At 32.5% G+C, this 22,550-nt stretch overlaps 1 long non-coding RNA gene across 1 annotated transcript in view; it reads left to right on the plus strand.

Annotated features, from left to right (window-relative positions):
- Positions 1-22,403: 22,403 nt before the first annotated feature.
- LOC140440755 (uncharacterized) overlaps positions 22,404-22,550 on the plus strand; it is a 57,132-nt gene continuing 56,985 nt past the window's right edge. The window contains exon 1 of the long non-coding RNA XR_011950922.1: positions 22,404-22,418. This is a non-coding gene — a long non-coding RNA (uncharacterized lncRNA). The remainder of the gene's footprint in view (positions 22,419-22,550) is intronic.

Genomic DNA, 22,550 nt, shown 5'->3' on the forward strand with positions numbered 1-22,550 from the left:
TAATTTTTCCAAATATTGGAGTATACAACAATTCATCTGTCGACCAATTTTCGACAAGTTTGTTTTTTCGATGACGAGCAGCAAGGACAAGAACAGCAATAAACTTGAAGAAATCTTCTTTAGTCATCGCTGTCCAACTTATTTTTTTATTCAAATGTATCTGTTCTAAACCATATTTATTAGTCTGCGTTATAATCATATTCACTACCTCATCATTCATAAATAATAGAAAATAATCCAATTCACTAAATGGAACTTCCGTGTTTTCTAAACAAGCACCAGCAGTTTTATCGTCAAAATTATGTATTTGAGGAATAAACTTGCCTTTTGTCCAGTTCAAGTTAAAGTTTTCAGGTAAAGCATTCCTTACCGCTTGTGCTCCTTTCTGTTCATCTATAACATTGGCCGCCATTTCATTTATCTCATCCTCACTGTCGTTGTGGTTTTCGGCGCACAACATATGATCAATCTCGTCTTCGCTACTGGATTCACTGTCAGTAGATTGAAATTCACTTCCACTGCCAATGTAGGGTTCTTCATCCGAATCTAGACACTCTAGTATTTTATCATCCTCCGCAAGGCCACACATGACACATACTAACTTTACTATTAACACGTTTTCTCTTCCGCGACGTATTCGAACTACACGCCATTTTATTTACTTTCCTTACCACTTGCACTGTTCAATATAACCGACCGGCGGGGCCGGTATGCATTTGAAACTGAAGCAATATGGCCAATATGAATAATAACTCGTGTTGCCTCGGGCTTCATCGATATTCTTAAATGATGTCATATATTTGCGGCGGTGGATTTGATAGCACGTTTATATGAACGAATTGTAGGAATGTGTACTTTACACTGGGCGTACAGACTTGTTTAGACTGCCGTATAAATGTGACGGTGGGTTTAAAATGTGACCAAAAAATAAAATGTGTCGCCTGTATATTGTCCTAGAATTTAAAACAATTTCACCGGCGAACGTATAAATACGGCGATGGGACTGAGAGCGCATCTAGTTGTTGCCATATATATATATATATATATATATATATATATACATATATATATATATATATATATATATATATATATATATATGCATATATATATATATATATATATATATATATATATATATATATATATATATATATATATATATATATATATATATATATATATATATATATATATATATATATATATGGTTTCAGTTGTTTTCCGGGTTTGACTCCGCGTTAAATATTTTTGGTTTTTAGAAAAACCATTGTTTTGACGACGTTTCGGCAAGGTCACACTTGCCATTGTCAAGTCAGATTCTGCTTCGTCTTGATGTTACAGGCGAACTGATTTCTCGGTCGCTGCACGCTGAGTTTAAATATCTTGTTGCGCTTCTTGTCATTGGTCCTGTGCGCAGAGTGGGCGTGGTCTTCTTCGCTATTTTAATTTTTACGTTTTTCTGCAGAATTGTTTTCCACGTATTTGGGAGTCTTTGTGCATCATCTCTGGTGTTTAAATTTTTCGGATGTTTTTCGATCAAACCCGGAAAACAACTGAAACCACATATAGCTCCCGCGGAAATTTCAAATTCAATATATATATATATATATATATATATATATATATATATATATATATAAATATATAACTGTTTTGGATGGGTTGGAGTCAATAATAGGGCTATTGGTTAACTATTTTTTTATTCTCGAGCTTTCAATTGTGTTTACAATTATTATCAAGAGCTAAAAAAGACAAAATACTTACAAGGTTGAACTAAAAAGAAAAAACAATTTTTGTTAACTTACCAAATAAAAATTAGTTTGGTAAGTAAAAATCACTGCTTACATCTTCAAAATATTTAATACAAAAATGTTTTTATCTAATAAATGTTTCTCTGAAAAATTTTTTTAATTTTGAAAACATTTTTTTAATATAAGAATAATTGAATTTATAAATAAGTTCAAATAGCAACCAATTACAAATAGCCTCAATGTCATAAATGCCAACATAAAATTTTTATTTTTGACAATTATATTGCCAAAAGTAAAACTTCGTTTAAACATTCTTTTTTGTTTAGTAACAAAAAGAAGAAGATTTATTCACCGTTGACAGATGTCTGAAAGAATGTGACAGATATATAAATATAAGATACAACGGTGAATAAATCTTCTTAAATATATATAAATATATATATATATATATATATATATATATATATATATATATATATATATATATATATATATATATATATATATATATATATATATATATATATATGGCGCTGGCAAAGAAAGGGTTAAGCAGAAAGGCGGTATTAGATTTAATTTCGATGCAGGGCATCTGCAAGCCGCTTATACCTATTTCAACCTCATTAAGTCTCATCAGAGCGACATATGCAGTTGCTCTGAAGCTTAGTTTCGCCAAGTAGGAAAACTTTCGCCAATTCCTAGTGTTGTTACTTGAGTTAACTTTCATCTCATATTTTTTGTTTTCTTAAACTCGATGTCCAACCTATTGAAAAATGGCTCCGAAAAATGCTAAAATTGGCTTTTTTGGCATTTTTAATTCTGTATTTGCAGTTTAAAGTAAGAATTTTACAAAAAAAAATCACGAGAATAAGTTTCGTCTTCGCAAAACTCGGTGTGACACGACACTAACAATTTGGAGCTTTAGGTTTAAGTTGACGATTGCTAAACTTAAAAATATTAATTTGTTACTAAGTTGTGGAGTTTTGAAAAGGCCCGTTTTCGGATTTTTTAGTCCTTAAATTGTTTATAACCCGAAAAAGATGCATTTTCGAGAAAAGTTACTAGGGTCGTTTTTTGTTTGGAATGAGCTAGTTAACCTAAAAAAAAATTATTTCGGACAAAGTAATTAAATTTGACAATTTTGTTTAAAAGAAATTATTTAAATAATTTTTGACCATCACTTTCTCTGGACAACATACACTTTTATTACAAGGGGACTATTTCAAGAGTAAAATTGTAGAAAAATATGAAATGAGAATATTTTTCCTAACCAGTGCTAGGAATACTACCCGGACTATGACTGTATAAGTCCGTAAAAATACAGTCCACCGATTGCAAGGCGACTTAAGGGAGAAACCTTACCTGCGTCCAATTGTACAAGTATTGCAGTGTGGTGCAAATTGATGGAAGGACTTATCACTGAACACGTTAAAATCGGTTAGTTGTACATAATAAAAAATTAAACCTTAAAATTAAAACAAATAATTGCAGCAAATAATGTACGGATTTAAGAATAATATCTGGGGTAATATTCTTGATGGTACTTTTATAATTCTTTGGAGCAGTGTATATACCAAATTCAAGAGTAGATGTCTACATGTAATACATATTTCATATTTCGTTGCCATATTGGAACAAATTGTTTTTGTAAAAAGACTGAATAGCTGAAATATACACCAAACACGCTACATAACGTTATAATATTTAATAATGAAATCAGTTGTTTCCTTGAATATGTCTTCTTTGCACAAAATGCATGGACTTGTATAAAGCTTTTGTTTGTCACTTATTTAAAGCTATTTAAAAAGTGAGAGACTTATCTGATTATACTACATGTAAGTATTAAATATTTAAAAACTTTTATTATGATACTTGAAAAAGTTGACTAATCATCATCATAACCTGTGCCTTTCTTTCTTACATGAGTCTTAATTGCATTTTTCCGTTTTATTTTTATATTTTAGGAGATTTCTGTAATACTGTTCTGTACTATTGGACGGTTAAACTTGTATTGCACATTTAAACGTGTACTGATCAATTTTCTCATCGACGGTACTAAACTTACAATTCATTCATAATACATATTCCCAACTGTCAAGAATTGCACGTGAAAACCAAATAGAGTCGTACTGAGGTGTATCATATGATTTTTAAAAATATTTACTTTTTGAAACTCAGAATGTAAAAATTTCTTGAAATTTATCTGTGAGTAAAATTTAATGTTCCATTGAAGCAAAATGTCATCATCATCAATGGCGCTACAACTCTTCGTGAGTCTTAGCCGCGTTTACGATTGCCTTCCATGTTTGTCGGTCCTGTGCCAGTAATTCCCATTGTCGCACTCCCATTTTCTCTAGATCTTCTTTGACTGCATCTTTCCACCTTTTTCTAAGCCGCCCTACAGACCTTCTTCCCTCTGGCCTTTCCCAGAACACATTGTTAATAAGGCGATTGTTGTTACTGCGTATCACATGCCCTGCCCATCTGAGTCTATTGGCCTTTATATATCTGACTAGATTTTCTTTTCCGAATAGAGACTCTAGCTCGTTATTGTATCTGCCCCTCCGTTCGTTTGTCACGCTGTCTCTGCAAGGGCCATATATCATTCGAAGAATTTTACGTTCCCACACCAGCAATTTATTTGTTTCTCTTTTTGTTAGCGTCCATGTTTCGCTTCCATACGCGACTGCTGGTCGTATTATGGTCTTATATATCCGGATTTTTGTGTCTCGTGAAAGAAGTTTTGACTTTATTAGATGTTGCATTGCAAAGAAAGATCTGTTTCCTGCCATTATTCTCGTTTCAACTTCTCGCTCTAATTTGTTGTCATTTGTGATTGTTGCTCCAAGATATTTAAATTCTTTAACCTCCAAACTTTAGCAAAATGTGCTAAAATAAAATATTCAGTAACTAAGATATACATAGCAAAGTATATTTAATAAAGTAGCATCATTTTAAGTGTTTCAAACCATAAAAACATACCATTTAAATTATTCAGAGTCTAAGGAGCTACATGTGCTGTTCGATATGGGTCTTTATTAGGTTGTCCAACTTCCACATTTTGGACTCGACTTTTTGTTCAACGTGCTGAACACGTTGCTGCAGTATGGAGGCAGCCTTAAAACTATTTTGTTTTGGCTTTTTGTCACATCATCAATAATATATTTATTATATTGTCCCTTATGTTACTTAACAATAGCTAATAGTTGCACTTTTAACATTGAGTCCTCAAAAGTTATATTTTTTAATTCAGCCACACTTGGATATCAGTTTTCTTCTAATCGGGGCAGTATATTTGTGAGCCAGTTTTCAAAAGATTTCTCTTCCATCTGCACTTTATTTTGATCAGAAATTCTCGTCTCCACAAAACAATTTCATCCCTGTCCATCAAAATACTGTTTCGCTGACAAAGTTGAAACTTAAAATTTAATTTTTTACAGTAATTTAAAAAACGTAGTTCTTTTGAAATTATTCAAAACCGGATCTTTATTAACAACTCTCATTATGAGTATTATATTTCGAAAAAACCATTCGTGGATTATTCTTCTTATTCATCATTTTACTCTGTAAAATTCATCAAGCGAGTTAATAATATTTTTACGATCTTCAATTGGTTTTGGTGTCGACAATGTTCCCCTATTTTCACGTTCTTTAAAAGAACCAGGCCCACACCATTACGGTGTTCAGCCTTATCCCCAGTCCAACCGGAGTACAATAATACTCCTTACCAAACTCAGGTCACTTGCCTCAATAACTCCTAGGACATCTAACTTATATGTTTCCATCTCTCTATGGTCCGGTGGACTCTTCGACCTGCCTCATATTCCCAACTTCCGTTAGTGGTATTACATTCCAAAATCCTTTTTCGTTTTGAGCTAAAAGTCAATCCGGTTTTTTTCCTATTTGTTTTTGTCATAAGGTTCTTTAAGGGGTGCGTTATAAGCCAAACACATAGCCTCCTAGTGTTCTTTTGCGACTGCTACCTATCTTACGTGGATCACATCGACACATAGCCATATTTAGGTATATATCAGGTCCAAATCACCCTTCTTCCATATAACTTTGAGCGCTAAATACCACGCAGTAGATCTCCTAATTAGATCTGTTTACACCGTTGGCCATATTAAATATTAGCACCTTCCCGCTGTACTAGAAGACTAGAAGTGACTACTCCTTCCATTCTGCTGGTTTTTGTATATCCCGGGTATTTTATTTCCTCGATACCCGACCTATCTGGCGAGTCTTCCCCGCTCCAGAACCTAATTAGGCGCCTAGTAGGAGACCACCACAACTCCATCTTTAAGTATTCTTATTTGAGCATACAACGATAGATTGATATTAAACTAGCCTTTGATAGATGGCGCTACTTGATACCGAATTGGTTTCGGTGTTGACATTTGCCATTCATGGCATGACGTCTGGCAAAATTTTAAGTTTTAAAAACAATTAGTTTGGTTTTTACAGCCGCCAAAAGCAAGCAAATTTTGTGTTTTCGGAGAAATGGAAAAAATCGAGTATCGTTCGGTGATGAAGTTCCTTCACAAAAAGGGTAAAACAAATGTGCAAATTCGTTTATGGTGAGGTTGCACCTTCGTTAGCAACAGTAAAATTTTGGAAAGCTGAATTTGTTTGTGGTCGTACGAGTGTTTTTGATGATGAGCGTCCCGAGAGGCCAAATGAAGTCACTACGCCGGAAATGATCAACAAAGTCCATGACATGATTATGGCAGATCGTCGAATTAAGCTTCGCGAGTTAATAGAGGTTCTAAACATTTCCTACGAATGCGTGAACAACATCATTCAGCGTCATTTGGACATGAAAAAGCTATTCGCGCGATGGGTGCCGCGTTTGCTGACAATCGATCAAATGCAAAAACGTGTGACCACTTCGAATACGCTTTTGGCGATGATACAGCGCGATCCGAATGATTTTTTTCGCCGATTTATCACCGTTGATGAAACCTGGGTGCATTATTACACACCGAAAACCAAACAACAGTCGAAACAGTGGCGCAAACGCGGCGAAGGGCCGCCGAAGAAGGCAAAGAGTGGACATTCGGCCAGCAAAGTGATGGCGACTGTTTTCTGGGATGCCACATCGACTGCTTGGAAAAAAGAAAAACAATCAATGGTGAGTACTACACAACATTATTGGATCGATTCGATGCCTAATTGCGTCGAAAACGCCCCGGTTTGTGTGCTCTTTCACCAAGACAATGCACCGGTTCACCGATCGGCCGTCGCCATTGCAAAATTACACGAATTGGGCTATGAATTGGTTGAACACCCACCGTATTCCCCAGATCTTACAGCCAGCGATTTTTTTCTGTTTCCAAACCTAAAAAAATGTCTCGGAGGACGCCGTTTCGCAACAAATGATGAAGTCGTCGCTGAAACTTCGGCCTATTTTGAAGAGCTCGAGCTATTCGTACTATTCGGATGGGATAAAAAAATTGGAACATTGTCTTACTAAGTGTATCGAGCTAAAAGGGGATTATGTTGAGAAATAAATCGATTTAATTCCAAAAAACTTGTTTTTTCTATCAAAGGCTAGTTTTATATCAATCCACCTCGTATGTGACTTAACAGATCTTTTGTACCTTACATCCACGTTTTAGTCCAAAAGATCTCGACCTCTACGAAAGTCTGTTATCGTTTTTGACGATCGGTTCGAAAAAGTTCTGCCACAGATATTTATGGCATTTGCGAATAATATCCATACAGTGTACCACCCGTATTCGCTGTAAGTTCAGTTTTCTGCAGCTGTATTTTCGAAAAGCGAACCCAAGGTTGTAATAGCTCATTTCCTTGTCTAAGGCGTGTAATATTTTCTCAGTAGGCTGTTTCCTTTTTGGTTCTCGGACATATAACACGATGCGATGTTTTGGAATACACGTCAATGGTTTTGGTTTGATGGAACGAGTACAAGAGTTCTTTCTTTAAAAAGAGTAGAGCTTTCATTATCAGCAATTCCTTTATGCCTTGGCACTCATAACAAAATTACTCTGTTGTGTTTTATCACTTTTTCAAGTAACTGTTTGCAGATCCAAGCTGTTACCGCGAATTTAGGTATTAATTATTCTTTTTTTCTTATTTTAAGACAATGTCTTGATTCTTTAAAGTTGGGATTCCGATGTCCAACTTTCATACCAGAGGGATTCTTCCGGGTGGTCGGCTGGTATTCGGTTTCTCTTCCTTCGAAATCTTTGCGAGTCTACTATCACCCATTCTATGAACGTGGTCTTTTTATACTCTTTTTCTGACTATAGACTATTTTACCACATCGTGAATGTTACACAGGGCCCTAATATCGCTGCTCCTCAGTCTATCTCTAAGTGTTTTGATCTTTCTTTCTTAGTAGTGGTTGTTTCTGCTCGTGTTCCTGCGGCGTAGGTCATAATAAGTCTTACACAGCTTTTGTAAATTCGTGTTTTACTTTTAATGATCATATACTTGTTTCTTCAAATTACATCCCTGAGCAATCCTGATACCCTAGCCGCTGATATCGCTTGTGTAATTGTGTATGTCTTTCTATTTTTAGATTTCGATTGCCTGTAATATTAGCGTCTAGATATTTGAAGGGCATGACTTGCTCTACACTTTTATCATAAATTGTTAACTTATATTTTATGGATTCTTTTGATATTGTCATAGACTGTAATTCTTTTGCTACTATTTCAAACCTGTATACAGTAGACTCCTTATTAACTAACCTCAGGACCAGAGCCAGGCCGGTTGACCAAATGGCCGGTTAATCCAATGTGCAGGCATTTTCACGAGAAAAATCAAGTACATACATACATATATCAAACACACGTACAGGAGGGTGTATATTAATAAAGATCACGGAGTATACAGGTAAAAAATACTATTTATTTCTATGTACATATACATATATAAATATTTTACAAACTTGTTTTAAAAAAATCGGCAACTTTCTTCCGTTTCTTGACATTAAGTGAATTTTTAAAAGCTATATTTCTCCATTTTTTTAAAACGAAGACGTCTATTGAAGATGACCCAGGTTGTTGTTGAATATACTTCAATGCCACCTCCATTGCAGCCCTCGCTTCGGTGTGGCCAACTTTTTCCTCTCCGTCAACATCATCATCATCAATTTCCTCATTTTCATAAGGCTCTTCATGTGTTGCTAGTGTAATTATTTCGTCGTATGTCAAAAAATCGTTTTCAAGTTCCTCTTCACAGTTCATCCATTCTTCAATATCTTCGGCCTGCAATTTGACATTTTCGGATAACGTTTGGAGATCTTGAAGAATGGTGGTAGAATTATCTTCTTCGTGTGATTGTTGACACTCAACAAGTTCCTCAATGTTGGCCCAAAGTTTTCGCCATGACTCAACGAAAGTAGGTCATCAAGCAGCGCTTGATGATCGACTCGTACGCAAAACAATAGGAAGGGGGAGTGGCCGGTTAATACGACGGCCGGTTAATGCGGGACCGGTTAAGAGGGAGTTTACTGACTTTACTGTATTTGTTTTTGTAGAATGTCCTCATCTTCAGATATTATCTGTCCTCTTCCCGCGGTTTTCACTTCTTTGATGAGATGATCCATTACGACGTTACGACGTCCAGAGCACTGGGCTGAGACTTTTCATATTCCAAGAACTGTGCATTTTTAAAATCAAAGAATGGCTATTTCTTAGCGAATGCTTGGCTAATGTGTTTAATTTGTTGGTTTGTACTTTATATTTGTGTGCAAAAACCCTTTTATGTAGATATTGGTGTTATTGCCCAATATAATATGTGGAATTGCAGTGTTTACAATTTATTTTATAAATAAATTGCGGTCTTTACAATTTATTTTATAACATCCGACTGATGATCTTTATTAACATTGGGTTTAAATTATAGAAAATATTTTCCGGATGTTTTTGACGATTTATGTCCAACATTAATATCATATTTTGCCAACATTTTCGACATTTGTTTAGAGAATCCATTAATGTATGGTAAGGATATATAGGGTTTGTCTGATTTAGTGACATTACTATTATTATTGCTTTGAGTTTGTTTTGGATTGGTATTGGAATTAGATTGATTTCTGATAATGCAACTTCTTTTTTTAATTAGACGGTTGTAAAATTCTGGTGGATTATTATTTTTTTTCTAAGATATTGAGATTGAGATATTTTCATTGAGAAGCCTGGATTTTAGTAGGAAACACCAATAGGTTTTTTAAAGGGAAGAAAGGTTCTGTCATATTACACTCTACTTGTTTATTTCAAAACTTTTCATTGTTTTATGTAGTTTTTTCCCTTTGTCCATGCTTACTAATAATCTAACCGATGATATGAACATATATTCTAATTGATTTTGCAATACTACGGGGATTCCCCATTAAAATTTTAGTGCGCTTTAAACGCAATTTTATGGTTAATGATATTTGTGTTTTAGTTAACTGGAGTTGATTATCAAAGTATGACATATGTAATTGTTTATCTAAAACGTGTGGTTTGTTCTCATTGTATCCAAATTGTTTTACTATAGAAGCAAAAATTATGAAAATAATACCGAGTTATCATGTTCTGTTACGGGATTCCCAAAGTTGTATTTATCATAATACTATTTTAATATATTTGCTATTGGTTGATTTTATTATGAGGGAAACCCAGATTGACTGTACTTTACATAAGCAACCTATGCTATCTTTGTAACTGTCATGCGGTTTATCTATATAAATGGATATTTATAACTATATAATATATAAACATATCATTAACTGTGATAATTTCGTAATTTTTATTCCTTTTATTCCGTAATGAAATTGTACTCAATATTTGTAACAATTATTGGAGTTATACATTATTGTGACTTGAAGTAGATCAAATCAACCAAGATCTTCAAAGATTGCACCATAGATCACTTACCAAATTTGACGGGGACAATATTTTTTTTTTAGATTTTTTTAGTATAGTTCATGTTAAACGTTTGTTAAAAAATCTCGCCTTTCCTCTTCTTTCAAGTTTATAGTAGACACCTCAATATATTTATGTGGTGTGCTTTATGTTTTTTTCTCTGGAATTCTCTGGAAATCATCTGGTTTACACCAGTCCTACTTCAATCAATTGACTTATTGTACATATTTCATTAACTATTATACAAGTATTCGGGACTTCGGGAGATCTGCTAAATATAAACTCTCTGTCAACATTAATAGTCCAGTCGTCAGAGATCTGACCTCTAAAAATTATACGAACAAACTGAATTTTGCTGAAAATGTCAATTTCGGGACCCCAAAAAAATATGCAAAGAAGTTTACCGCTTTTACCCCAAGGGTTTCATCGTAAACCCCCTTCGTAGGTGGGTAAAAACAAAAAAAAATCGATTTACCAAGATCTGTACGCCGTAGAAAAAAATATTTCTTGTAAAAAATGTAGCTGAGATAATTTTGAACAAAAATTACCGCAAATAAAGTCAGTTTTTATAAAGATGTTAAATAAATAAACATTTAGCAATTTTTACCATCTTTTACGATTCTCATGAGATCAATAATATTTATAACTTCCATTGATCGGTCACTATGGAATTTTCATTATTAGAGCCCAATCAAACATATAGCCTGAAATTTCGCTTTTTTGAGTTTGCGCCACAAATGTGAGGCGTTTGAAATATGCCCAAAAATGCTGAATTTAAACACTCACATCACAAAAGATCGTGATGTGTCACGTGTTAAATTTGTTGCTAAAACTCAAAACCGAAATTTCGGGCTATAAGTTTTGGAGATTGGCATCTAATAATGAAAATTCCATAGTGACTGGTCAACGAAAATGATGAATCGAATTTTTACAGTCGAGTTGACATAAATTTTATTTAAAACTGATTTCGAGCGCGTACCTGACATCAAAAACCACCGGTCGCTTCGAACGTTTATTCTGCAGAAAAAGTGCTAATAAATATGTTTGTTCAAAATTATGTCAGCTAGATTTTTTACTCCAATTATTTTTTCTGCGTCGTGCAGATTGTTGGTAAAAAGGTTTTTTCCGTTTTTCCTCCCCTACGGAGAGTGGTTCGATTAGAAGCCGAAGAGTAAAAATGGTAAACCTTTTTGCACTCTTTTTTGGGATCCGAAAATTGACATTCTCAGCAAAATTCAGCTTGTTCGTATGATTTCTAGAATTTCAGTGACAAAAGCAGATCTTTTATTTGGCCATTCTATACCCAGGAATGTTGTATCAAGGCGATATCGAAGCTTCTCATAGTAATAGCTAGCAAAAGTTCTGCCAAAGCTGTTTTGGTATGCTGAAGGCTCGCCTCTAGGACTTTTGTTATTAAAACCAATCATCAGAATCCGCGAACGGGGTTGCCTCTACTCTTTCCCATATATGTAACAATAAAACACTGAAAACTTTGTTTTCAAACTTCCACAAAATTTATTTTAAATTCTTATCACTACAGCTGTTTCGGCTGATTGCCTTTCTCAAGTGATCTGTTTTTGGTATGGGTTTACACTTTATAGTCCCTAATGAAATAGGTTGAGGAGGGGAGAACTGTTTGTCTCAAGCTGGTCATTCAGAATTATATCTGTGTTTTTTAATTTGTTGATTTCCATAGACTCTAACAAAGATAGCTTAAGGCCTTTATTTTGAATGTGGAGAATTTTAAATTCGTCATTAAAAGAATGATTATGATCTAGAAGGTGAAGTGCGAATGTAGAATCTGTTTTTCTATTATTGAAAGCCCTTTTATGTTCTGCTATTCGTTTATTAAAATTTCTACCTGTTTGACCAATGTAAGTTTTTGGGCAGTCGCCACATTTAAGTTTGTACACACCACTGTGTAAGTGTTTTTTATGTTGGCTCTTGTTGTTTTTAATATATTTGCCTAGGATGTTATTTGTTCTGAAAGCTGGTGTTATTCCTTTCTTTTTTATGTGTAAACATCAATTATTTCCCATATATGTTTATTTCCAGACTCAAAAGTGCCACTTATTTCTAAGTCCTCTATCTGGGTCATCATGTCTATTTTATTCCCAAGAGTTGGGACGAAGTGCTGTCCTAGCGATTGGCGAGTAGTTAGAGCACAAATCTCACCGTATGATGAGATGGTTGTGAGGCGTCTGTCTGGTGATTTACTGATTGAGCGTAGGTGTGGCCAAATAGGATAAACATAATAATATTAAAGGAGTAGATGTTACTTGAGATAAGTTTGCGGTTAATAAAAGCGGTATAGGATAACCAAGGCATGATACAGTCAACTTGAAATGAGCCAAAAAAAAACAGGTTTTTTGAAAGTCCGTTTTCCTAGGCGAATGTATGACATGGTTGGTTAAGTTGGTCAAAATATAGTAGTTAGTAATAAATTATCCGTATATTATTTTTTTATTGAAGGAAACATTTGATATCATAAATATAATAGTTAACTATATACCAAACTAACATTTACTGTTTGACCATATATTATAGAAATGTTACAAACTAGTCAAATTGTATATATTACTGCCGAATAAAAATGGTATATTTATTGTACAGCTTCCACTGTACGCACATTGTTTTATATTTTAACGTTTCTTGCATTGCTTGAATTTTATATAATATATATAATGACTTTTTGATGATTTTTTAACATTGTGATATACATTTTTTTTTATTTTTATAAGTTTCTGTTTTATTTAATGTCAATCTATAATTTATGTTGTGTAATATAACTATTTATATATCGCGGTAATTAAAATGATTACATATTACATTGATATTTTATTTTTTGACCTTTCCTTTAATCTCTATAGACCAGAGAAATTAGCAAATTAAAATCCTTTTTCGTGATATTCTTTAATACAGGTATCTAACTGCTTTCGATAAATTTGGTGATAACAAGATTGTAATAAACAAAATATGCAAGAGATTGAAACAAAATATGCAATTTTACTGAAAAAGCATAGAAAACCTTTAAAACGAGGGTTTGCAAAACTATTTTTGTTAATTTGTTGCTTAATTATTGGAAAAATAATTTTAAAAGTTAATTGAAAGTTATTAATAACTAGACTTCGGCAAATATGCAAATAAAAATGTAGAAAATATGCGCATAAATATGCACGTGTTTACCCGAAAATATGCAAATATTTTACAAAATATGCATACAAATAAATAAAAAAATCGTAAAATAGTAACAATTTTATTTAAAAAAAAAGTGTACATAACTAAATATTTCCTACTATTCATTAAGATTTACATTTATTTTAAGTAACTACATCATTTTTAAGTATGAATAACTTATTTAGAATTATGGTAACAATAAATGACCAAGTGGTGTTCAAAATTTTCTAACAAAAACTTGTGGCTTCTGTCTGAGTACATATATTTATATATGGAAAAACTTCGTTCAACATCAACTGATGTAACGGGAGCATTTTTCAAACTAACCAAAACATTTGGTTCTAAATTAATTGTTTCCGAAATATTTCCAGCTAGAACACTGACTACTTCAGAAAGAATAACCTTTATTTTTTTCCATAGTAGCTTCAAATTTTTTTAAAATATCTTTTCCAATATTACCTCTAACGTTCCGACAACATGACGCAAATTCTTTTATTAATGCTGTACTTTCGAACAATGACAGTTTTGGTGATTCTAACTGAGTAATTGTTTTTTGAACAAAACTAAAATTTGATTTTATAAATGAAAGTTCTTGTTGAAGCAAGTTACTCTGAAAAGTTTGTTTAGAATTCAAAAGAGATTGGGAACTTTCATCTGTTAACGTATCAATTATGTTCTTTATTTTAACAAAATGATCTGCATAAAAATTAGCTGCTTCTAACCATGTTCCCCATCGCGTTAAAATAGGTTGTGGTGGAAGAGGAATGTTAGGTAGCATTTCTTTATAAAGTTGAATTCTTATAGGAGATTTAAGAAATACTTTTTTGACACTGGATATCATGGTATTTACAAGAGGAAACTTTTTTCGTATTTCCTCTGCAACTCTGTTTAATCCATGCGCTACACAAGTAACATGTATTAAATCTGGGAAAAATATTTTTAAATTTTGTCCTGCTTTCACCATATAAGGAGCAGCATCCGATAAAATAAGCAGTAATTTATTAGAAGGAATAGTTGTCGGAAGAAAAAAAGTTGCTAATGTTTCTTGTATAAAACGCGAAATTGTTAAAGCATTTGTTTTCTCAAGTTGCTGGCATGAAATAAGATGAGATTTTGGTAAGGTATCTTCTTTAAGAACACCAATCAATAAATGAGCAATATACTTTCCTGAGGAATCAGTGGTTTCGTCTACAGATATGTAAAAATAATTATCTGCAATTTCTTCCTTAATATTAATTAACACCGACGAGTATAGGCCGTTCACATTATTTCTTCTTAGAGACCGATCACTTGGAACATTAAGTTTGCAATACTTTTTTAGAAACGAACTAAAATTTACATTTGCTAATTTTGAAAGCGGTATGTTTGCAGACACTAATGCGCGACACAAGTCTTCATTAAAAGTTTCTTGCTCATCTAATTTTTTTGAAGTAGATTGGAAACATTTAGCCATTGAAGTTTGATGTTTTCCTCCTATGTTTCCTTTTTTTGCAATGTGTGAAGCAGTTCTCACATGTTGGTCTATCTGAAATTTCTTCTCACATGCTATCTATAAATAAAAATAAAAACCTTTATTTTAACCCAACCTTTAAAATATAAAAATATACAAGGTGTTTTTGGTTAATCAAATAACTGGTTTGGAAAAAAAAACACTCGCTAAGTGTTTTAAATGCAGTATTAATCCACAAATTAGTTTTTGTTACTAACCATTAGTACATCATATAACTTATTTTAAAATTCAACAAAAGTTTTTTTTTTGTTATTTCAATTACAATAAAAATAATTGTGTTTTAGAATAGCTGACTTCATAAAAAAAGTAAAGGTGAAAAATTTTTCTAAATACACACCATTGTATTGTACCATGGACAATTTTTTCTCACTAAAGGAAGCTATTTTTCATTTAAAAACAACCTACGAGTACTAAATTTCAAGTAAATACGTTTATTGGTTTTAAAGTTATTGTTGTTATTAACTAAAAGAATTTAATTTTTTTTAATTTTAACACCCTGTATCTCGAAAAGTAAATAAGTTTGACCCCTCATTAACTATATCGTTTTGTTCAATTTTTCGAGAAGTATCTACAGTCAAACGTTGTAAGTGTCATTTGGAAACACCCTGTATGTATGAAATATTAGATATTTAATAGAAAATATTAGATACTTACAATTTTACCACAGACTGAACAGTAGATTTTTCCCATATCCATAGACAGCTCTTTATAAGGTTTAATCCAAGTTGAAGCACTGGTTGTTTTAGGCATTATAAAATCACAATCTTCCTTTTTGTTACGCACAACGAGTGTTTACGCTTTGAATATCAAAACAAAAATGATTTACAAATCTGAGCATCACATTAGACATGTTTAGGTACCTAATTCAATAAACTGGGAGATTTTGGAAAATCCCTAAATTAGGAACAAAACTATTAGCCGTTTACCTGCTGTTAAGATACAATAAATTGTAGATAGATTTGGGGATTAGATCATAAAATGCAAATGAGCGAACACTTAGCGATTATCCAATAACTGAATGCCTCAGTGACCGAGACTTTCTAAGAATGTTGAGGGCTACTTAAATTGATCTTCTTTGAAATTGTAAATGTTTTGTACCTGTAGAGATTACGTACTTAGATCATTTCTTGATTAAAATGACTACAAAATTTTATACAAGAATTGAAATAAATTGGTATGTTTAAACATTTTCAAATACAGTATAAAAATCTGAACTTTTATGAACTTTATGCAAACTTTTATACAAATATGCCAAAATATGAAATATTTGCATAAAATATGCACAATATGCAAAATATGCAATATGCATATTTGCCGAAGTCTATTATTAACTTTTCTAAAAATGCACAAAAAACTTTGATTTTGCTTAAGAATAAGAACAATTTTATAAATATTTCGCTTTAGAAATTTCAAAAAGTTTCACCTAATAGTTATTGCAAATTGAAAGTGTTTATCCCGAAAAGCTATTATCTACAAAGTTATTACGCGTTAATTATTAATTATCTACATGAATACTAAAAGCATTAGATTGAAGACAAAGGCTTACTCTATTAAATTAGTCATACAGCGATTAAAAGGTTTATGCCAAATATTGTATAATAGGTTTGCAAAAGTACTGTGATTTTAAGCTAAACAATTAAAATAACTCGGACACGATAACATGTAGGAAATTAATTTATTTGTATTAATTATGTTGGCATTTTTATGCATATGATATCATCAAAATGTATCTAAAACCTTTGTTAGATACCTGTATCAACGAATGTCACGAGAAAATCCTAAGTTCTCTGGTCTAATATTAATAAAAATGAGTCCAAAAATATTTGTACGGGCATCAGTTCAGAACGACTGCATCAAATTGATAATTCTTTTTTTTTTATTCTATTTGTTATTATCAGAAGAAGGTTAGCGTTAAAGATAATTTAAAAAAAAATGTACGGAACGACTTCAAAAACTATGAGTTTTTCTCTCATTTTAAATCTCCATATAACTCATAGATGGCGCACTACTATGACTAACAAAGGAAGCTCGTAGTAACAAAATAAATGTCAGTATTGATAGACTGGGCAACAGCCATACCACATTGAATATATCAGTTCTCGTTCGATCACAAAAGCCAAGCAGTGTCGTTTGCAGTTATTACCTGAATGGGTGACCGTTTGGGACCACTGTATTTTGGTAACCTTTCTTCTCCGAAACGGTTGGACCGATTTTTATTTATTCTGTACGTGTGGGAATAGTTTGTTCTTTTTTCATGCACCTTAGAGGTAACGGTGGTTCACCAAACATTTTTTTTATTTTTAAACAATTTTTTTACTTTTTTAATAGCCACATTAGTATCATAAAGTTATTTGCGATACGTCTCCGAAATGGCTGAACTGATTTTTATTAAATTTTACATCCGTATTTTATAGGTCTGTAAATAGGTTATCTATTTTTCATACCCCTAAGGGATAGGGGTAGTTCACCCCAAACATTTTAGTTTTGAACAATTTTTTTAATTTTTATATTCTTTTGAAGTGGCATTAAAAAATACATACAGCCCTTAATTTTACCTCTATATTACTAACCCACTTTTGACGTGACAACGTCTTAAATTAGGTTGTGGCTTGGAGTCATTCATGAAAAAGTGTAACGCCCGCTCACGTCTGTTACAGTGAGTCACCGAACGAGAGAGAGGCCCGCCGGACCGGCGAATGCCTTGGGTCTCTCTCCCACTCAAACATGATCGGTCCGCTGCGCGCGCAGCACTAGAGAATTAGGCGCGTTGAATCGGTGCGTGCTTCCGTGCTTGTGTCTCTGTCTTTCTCGAGCGTTCTTGGCGTTCAAGACACATTACAGCAGAAACACTTCCTTTCATTTCATATTTCTCCTATCATCGTCCTATCGTCAACAAAATCACTCAAATAGAAATTAGTTAAGTTTAAGTTTACATGTACAATGTTTTAGTAAACAAAATATATTTCTATAGTTAAAATTTGTGCAATTCTTATTTTCATTCAATTCCTTGTTCCTATTGTGCAATTTAATAATATTCATATCAATAAATATTCTACCGAGAAAAAGACGTTGTCACGTAAAATCTTCGCCCGTAAAACCGACTTTACAGGCAACCGATTTTTTTTTAATAGTAATATTCTTGTCACAGAGTTAGTGGCCATAAATTTTCCGAAATGGCTAAACTGATTAAAAAAAAATTACATGTATATTCTGTAGGTTTGAAAATAGGTTGTTATCTATTTTTCATAACGGTAGGGGGTAAGCGTGGTTCACCCCAAACACTTTTTTTTTTTATTTTTTAAACAAAATTTTTTACTTTTACGTTTTTTATGATGTGGCATTAAAATACATACAGATCTTAATTTTTACCCCTTTATTACTAACCCCTTTTTTAATAGCCGTGACACATTACTGTCACATAGTTATAAGCCGTACTCATCTGAAACGGCTGGACCAATTTTTATGAAATTTCACATATATACTTGGTAGGTTTAAGAATAGGTCGTAATATATTTTTCATATCCCTGTGGGGTATGGATGGTTCACCCCAAAATTGTTTTATTTTTTGCACAAAATTTTTTATTTTTATTTTTTTATGATGTGGCAATAAAAATTACATACAAACCTTAATTTTCACCTCTCTATTACTAAACCCTATTTCTTAATAGCCATATTAGTGTCACATAGTTAACTGCCATACTTCAAAAGACTTGACTGATTTTTATGAAATTTTTCATGTATATTAGGTAGATCTGATAATTGGTTGTAATATAAATATTTTTCATATCCTTAAGTGATAAGAGTGGTCCACCCCAAATATTTTTTAAACAAAATTTTTTATTATTTTTTATAATGTGGCATTAAAAAATACATATATCCTTTAATTTTTACCATAATATTACTAACCCCCCATTTTTAATTGCCATATTAGTGTCAAATAGATAGTTACCATACTTCTTTAAAACGACTTCAAAACAAAACGATTTTTATGAAAATTTCTATGTAAATTCGGTAAGTCTGATAATCGGTTGTTATCTTTTTTTCATACCCGTAAGGAATAAATAAGAATGGTTCACCCCAAATTTTCGAAGTTACACTTCTATACGCACGGTCGGCGTTGGAAATTTGCATGAGAGTGAATCTGTGAAACCATTACATATGTAAGATAATGAGTAAGAGAGAGACAGAAGATATATTTTCTCTCTCTTCCTCTCTCGAGAATAAAAAATATTCATTTTGTATTTAATATTATATATATTATATATATAATATTGTATATATATATATATATATATATATATATATATATATATATATATATATATTATATATATATATATATATATTCTTCTTCTTCTTCAGTGCCTTATCCGGTCCGGATGTTGGCGATCATCAAGGCTATCATGGTTTTGTTGACTGCTCTGCGAAACAGCTCCGCTGAGGTCATCCCAAACCATTGTCGGAGATTTTTCAACCACGAGATACGACGGCGTCCACGAGATACGACGGTATACGACGGATACAATAGTATATATATATATATATATATATATATATATATATATATATATATATATATATATATATATAGTAAAACCTCCGTTAACCGAAATAATGGGGGGGGGGGAGACCGTTTCGGATAACAAGAATTTCGGTTAAAAATAACATTGTTTTTTTATAATATTCTTGATCAAAGTATTGGTATTAAAAAATACTATGAATTGATTTCGTAATGTTTTCTAATACGTAAATCCAAAATAAAGAAATAAAATTAAGGAAAATGAACAAGTTTAACATGCTTTTTTAAAGAAATCTGCTATTTTTTTGCCTTTTCGTTTGACAACGATGTTTCTCTCTCCCTCCATACTTAATTTGCAGAACGTCATGAGTTTGCCTCATTCGATTGTTCGACGAAACGTAAAGCAATCTGAAAAGGACAAAACTTTATGTAATGACAACAAAAATTAAGAATCTAGTCGTGTCCCTAACTAATTAGGCCTACTGTATAAAATTCTTTCCTCTAAAGCATTGAAAATCTCGTCACCGGTCTTGTGCTGCCTGTTGCCTCTTGGGTCGTCATCTTCGTCAGTCACGTATCTCTTCTTAGTTAATTTTGTCATGTCCCGGCAAATTTTTAATGAAAGGTTTAATTTCTTCTGTCGTTTTCTTACCATTTTCTTCTTCAGGATCGTCAATCAAAATCTTATCAAAAAGTTTGTTCCAGCATTTTTCCAAAGTTGAAGATTTGATCTTGGCCCACGACTCAGCTCACCAATAAAAATGTTTTATTATTAAAGATTTGAGAATTTCGGGAACACTTAATTCGTCTCCTGTAATAACAGATGTCTTAAGAATGCTTCTCTATAATGTCTCTTGAATGTCTCTAGGACACCCTGGTCTAACGACTGGATTAAGCTTGTGACATTCGGTGGCAAAAATCTGACAGTTGTCATCATTTAGTAGATGATGACATTTTATATTTATATTCGGTAGGTATGAGAATCGGTTGTCTAGTTTTCCTATCCCTAAGGGTAAGGGTCCATCCTAAACATTTCATTTAATTTTATTTTTTTATGATTTGGGATTAACACTTAATTTTCACCCTTTTATCACCAAACCCTATTTTTTAATAGCGACACAGTTATTAGTGTTACAGAGTTCTTCCTCCTTCGAAATGGCTTGACCGATTTTTTTGAAATTTTATATGTATATTCGGTTCAATATACTACTCTCAAGTTGTTTCCAGGAAAGTTGTTTTCATTCAAATCAGTTGACACTTTTTTAAATCAGAATAACGTAGTGAAATATCCAACAGAGTTTTTAATTCATTGGAATTGCCTCCCACCTAACAATTTACAATTATAAGTTGGATCAGTTGCCATTATGCTGCGTAACATTAATCAACCTCGACTGTACAACCGAACGAGACTGACTGTGAAAAGGCTAATGAATAATGTCATTGCGACAATGATCCTCAAGAAAAATACAAAGGATAGGATGTCTTGATCCCGCGTATAATGTTGACTTCAAAGAACGTACAATTTAATTTTAAGCGTTTACAATTTCCTGTGCTTTTTGCTTCTACGATGACAATAAACAAATCACAAAGCCGTCCGTTGGAAGTTTGTGGAATTAACTTGAGTGTCCATGTTTCGCGCATATGTAATTATTCTCGAGTCGGAAAACCGTAATCGTTGTAAGTATATTTATTTAACGCAAAAAAAAATAAAAATATTTTTTTCCATAGCTAATGTTCAAGTGTTGCTATGACAACTGTTTTGAGTAGATAAAGTATCACTTTAACCGCAAGGGTAGATAAACTGACACTTTAACAGCAAGAGTAGATAAAATGCTTTAATTTTTTTTTATTCAATAAAATTTACAAATTCAAACACATTAAGGATTAAAAACAACTGAAATTTTACAATACATTATTAGAAATATCTATTTTTGGAACATCACAATTTGTACTCGTTTGCTTAAACACTTGATTCGAGGTACTGGATTGATTTTATATTGGATACAGAGTAGGTAATTCATATCCCTAACAACGGAGCAACACAATTGCGATTTTTGTGCTAAAAATTACAATTTTCTTTAAAATTCTATTTTTCACCTGAACTTGAAGTCTTGCTATAGAAAAAAATGTTGTATTGCACACGACGATAAAATCGCATTATCTTCTCGAGCATAATTAGCGTCTCGACTGACGTCTCGAAGCTAAAAAACGCTCTCGAAGATAAAGTACAATTTTATCGTCTTGTACAATAAATAACTATTATCAGAAAGCATTAAATTGATTTAACTTTTTTCATGCATAATATGTTTGAGTGCTTTTTTTGGTTTTATTTTCTGTTAATTTTTTAGACAAAGCGGTACGAAGTCTTAGGGTACGTTTATCTTGGAGCTGCGATAAACGATAAGAGCAGCGATGAACAAACAAATAAGGCAACATCCTACAACATTTACGGAATATATGAGAAGGGGAATAGATACCTTTGATCACATACTTTCGCATATCTCTGATGGGATTGAAAAAAGATGGAGAAACTATCATAGTAGACCAATTTTATCCGAAAAGCGGCTAATGATTACAATCAGGTAAGTAATAAATATAAGTCATATTTTATAAATAAAAACTTTATTCTAACATAATTCAAAACATAAACAGATACAAGAGAAAGTAGTAGTAACGCTAAGTTTAGAAAAATAATAAAAAAGTAAACTTTAACC

The sequence above is a fragment of the Diabrotica undecimpunctata genome, chromosome 5 (assembly GCF_040954645.1).
Source record: "Diabrotica undecimpunctata isolate CICGRU chromosome 5, icDiaUnde3, whole genome shotgun sequence".
Taxonomy (NCBI): Eukaryota; Metazoa; Arthropoda; class Insecta; order Coleoptera; family Chrysomelidae; genus Diabrotica; species Diabrotica undecimpunctata.